The sequence below is a fragment of the Priapulus caudatus genome, unplaced genomic scaffold (genome assembly GCF_000485595.1).
Source record: "Priapulus caudatus unplaced genomic scaffold, Priapulus_caudatus-5.0.1 Scaffold1379, whole genome shotgun sequence".
NCBI lineage: Eukaryota > Metazoa > Priapulida > Priapulimorpha > Priapulimorphida > Priapulidae > Priapulus > Priapulus caudatus.
Genome location: NW_014578440.1, coordinates 40,491 through 44,513, shown reverse-complemented (window position 1 = coordinate 44,513; position 4,023 = coordinate 40,491).

The following is a 4,023-nucleotide window of genomic DNA, read 5'->3' as shown; positions in this document are numbered from 1 at the left end:
CTTTCATCAGTAGACCTGTGTTTAGAATTTGGAGAGCGCCCTAGCATGTAGGATACAAAACACCTACTTTATGCCTTCGCGTCGTTCCCCTTGCCGACCCTGTCCCTCGCTCAGCCTCCATCTTCTTCGTCCGCCCCCAGCTATCTTCCCTGCCGCATTTCCTCAGTCTCCCATTCCCTCTATCCCTTAGCAAGCTAAATTATGAAGTTTGTCTCAGACGGCACTGCACGCCTAACACGGTGCGCGCGCATGGGCAATATCTGCCCTGGAGAAATCGTATTTTGCAAAGATTATGCATTTAAAATGACGAGGAGTTATCATAGCATAGATTTATATCATAACATTCCATCAGTAGACATCATTTAAGAAATAGGAGGAAGACCTTGTATGTAAGGTCCCCGCTGCATATACCAACCAGTACACGATCTGGCTACGTTAGTGTGTTAGCGCATGAGCAATATCTCACCAGAGGAGCTATATTTTGTAATGAATATGCATTTAAAATGGTTAGGGGGTATATTAGTAGACATTTCCCTCATAAACTTTTATCAGTTGACCTGTGTTTATAATTAGGAGAGCGCCCTAGCATGTAGGATACAAAACGCCTACTTTATGCCCTCGCGTCTTTCCTCTTGCCTCCCCTGTCTCTTGCTCAGCTTCAATCTTTTTTTTACCGCCGCCAGCTATCTTCCCTGCCGCATTTCCTCAGTTTTCCATCCCCTCTCACCCTCAGCAAGCTATATTATAAAGTTTGCCTCAGACGGCACTGCACGCCTAACACGGTGCGCGCGCATGCGCAATATTTCCCAAGAGTAATCGTATTTTGCAAAGCTTATGCATTTAAAATGAAGAGGAGTTATCATAGCATAGGTTTATATGAGAACATTCCATTAGTAGACATCATTTAAGAAATAAGAGGAAGACCTTGCATGTAAGGTCCCCGTTGCGTGTACCAGCCAGTACACAATCTGGCTATGTTAGTGTGTTAGCGCATACGCAATATCTCACCAGAGGAGTTATGTTTTGTGATAAATATGCATTTAAAATGGTTAGGGCGTATCTCAGCATAGATTTCCCTAATAAACTTTTATCAGTAGACCTGTGTTTATAATTTGGAGAGCGCCCTAGCATGTAGGGTACAAAACACCTACTTTATGCCTTCGCGTCCTTTATTTTGCCTCCCGTCCCTCGCTTAGCCTCCATCTTCTTCTACCGCCCCCAGCTATCTTCCCTGCAGCCTTTCCTCAGTCTCCCATCCCCTCTCTCCCTCAGCAAGCTATATTATAAAGTTTGCCTCAGACGGCACTGCACGCCTAACACGGTGCGCGCGCATGCGCAATATCTCCCGAGAGAAATCGTATTTTGCAAAGATTATGTATATAAAATGAAGAGGAGTTATCCTAGCATAGATTTATATGATAACATTCCATCAGTAGACATCATTTAAGAAATAGGAGGAAGACCTTGCATGTAAGGTACCCGCTGCGTATACCAGCCAGTACACAATCTGCCTACGTGAGTGTGTTAGCGCATGCGCAATATTTCACCAGACGAGTTATATTTTGTGATGAATATGCATTTAAAATGATTAAGTGGTAGCTCCCCATAGATTTCCCTAATACAATTTTTATCAGTAGACCTGTGTTTATAATTAGGAGAGCGCCCTAGCATGTAAGGAAATAAGGGTTATCTAGAGTAGATTTATATGATACTGATCTGTTGCTTATAATACATAAAAGCAAAAAAACGACAAGTAATGTATTTGTTTCTCATAGACTTTTTTATATTTAAATTCTTATTTAGACAATCTGCAAGAAACAATCGTACACTCTTAAACGGCTTAAGCGCCCTTCAAATCTGTTGCTGCAATAATTAACTTAAATTTAAAATCGAATTTAAACGATCTCACACGATGAAATCGACTACGACAACCGCACTTGGAGACTTTCGCCGAAGCAAACACATGGCGATTAGGAGACCATCCGTCTCTTCACTGCCGCGTAGTCCTTCCATCCTTCCATCTCGTCTCTCGACATGGCGAACTCGCTCGCTGACCGCAACTGCGCCGAGGAAAACCCCGCGTCGCGACGCCGCAAGCCGACGCACAGTTGCAGCGCCCCCTAGCGGCACACTCCACCGCTCGTCTCGCAGCGGCCGCCGGCGCCACCTATCGAAGAAAACGAGCCAAACCGACGCACCGTCGCGCTCGACGCGCCGCCACCTAGCGACGCTACGCCGCGACCGCCGGCGCCATCTCTGGGACCGTCGTCGCCGTCGTCGTCGTCGTCGTCGTCGTCGTCGTCACAGCACGCGTTCGTAGAACAGCAGGTAGGCCTGCGACTTCAGCACCGTCCCCTCGCACACTTCGCGCACGTGCGTGTCGCTCACGTGGTACCAGCGTCCCTCCTCGCCGCCGGGGGGCGCCACCGCGGCGTTATTTGACCGCGCAAACAAAGGTAGTAGTGTGGTTGTTGTTTACGATTTGTCTACACGTCATATCTGCCTTAGATGTTCCATGTGTTATTAAACATTTATTTGTATGTTTTATTGTTACATATTTATAAATGGTGTCCTGACTCACTATTCGTCCTTGTGTTCCCATGTTGTATTTACATTTATTTGTGATTGTTTTATTGTTACATGTTTATAAATGGTGCCCTGACTCACTTTGTCTTTGTTTTCCTATGTTGTATTTACATTTATTTGTCGTAATTTTATGGTTACATATTTATAAATGTTGTTCTGACTGGAGGCATTCTTTCTTTCGCTCGTGTAGGTCGGGTATTCCTTGCGTAAGGTCAGCAGACATGTTGAGTTTCCCCTGCAGTTGGACATAGCACCCTACTGCAGCGCCACCTGTCAGGTGGGTAAAAAAACAACTGGCTGTGTTTGCTCGTTGCTTTGGTTGTCATGGCGGTTTGGTTGGAATGCGTGGCGAGTGGTCGTGGAGAGGTTGGAGCCATCGGTGTGTGACACGTTAAATTTAATTCTTCCTCCTAGTCTTCCTGTGTTCTCTCTATATCTCTCTCAATCTCTCTTCGTCTTTCTTCTCTCTACTCTCCTCTTACTCTCGGTCAATCTTATTGCTCGCTCTCATCGTTCTCTCTCTCTCTCTACTCTCTATTCAACCTCTTCTCATCTCATCTCTCTCTCAGAACACTTCTCTTCTTCTCCTCTCTCTCTCTCTCTCTTCTCCTTCTCTCTCCTCTCCTTCTTCTTCTCTCGCTCCTCTCTCCTTCTCATCTCCTCTCTCTACATCTGTGTCTCTCTCTCTCTCTCGTCAAATCTCTCGGTCTCTCTGACATCATCTACATTTGGCAGGCGTACACACGGTCCAGATGGTGTACTACTCTCTCTAGTCTCTCCTCCTGTCCCATCTCTCTCTCATCTCCCTCTCTCTACTTACTCTCCTCTTCTCTCCTCAACATAAGATCTCAAGATCACTCTCCTCCACTCTCAATCGTCTCCTCTCCTCTCTTTCCACTCTCTCTCTCTCTCTCTCTCTTCTTCCTCTCAGACTCATGCAGTCCCTCTCTCTCTCTCTACGTCATCTCTCAATACTCGCTCTTTCTTCTTTCTCTCTCTCCATCTGCATCATCTCACTCAACTCTCTTCCACTCTCTCTCTCTCATTTAACTCTCCGAACTCTCCTCTTCTCTCCTCGTCATCGATCTCACTCTCTTCTCCTCTCCCTCCGGACACTCCCGTCGTCATATTTGCTCTCCTCCACTCGATCTCATCTCTCTGTCCTTCTCATCTCTCTCTCTCTCTCTCTGTCTTCTCACTCTTCAGCCCTTCTGTCATCTTCCCCATACCTACAATTCTGCAGGGCGTCACAAAGCACTACTGGATCAGAAGTGGAGTGCTCTATCTCCCTTCTAGTCTTCTCTCTTCCCTGTCCTCATTCATTATCTCCTAAATCTCTCCTTCTCTTCCCCCGTCACATCTCTCTACTCTCCGTCCTTCTCTCTCTCTTCCTCTCTCGTCATGCTCGTCTCTCTCATACTTCTCTCTCTTTCCTTC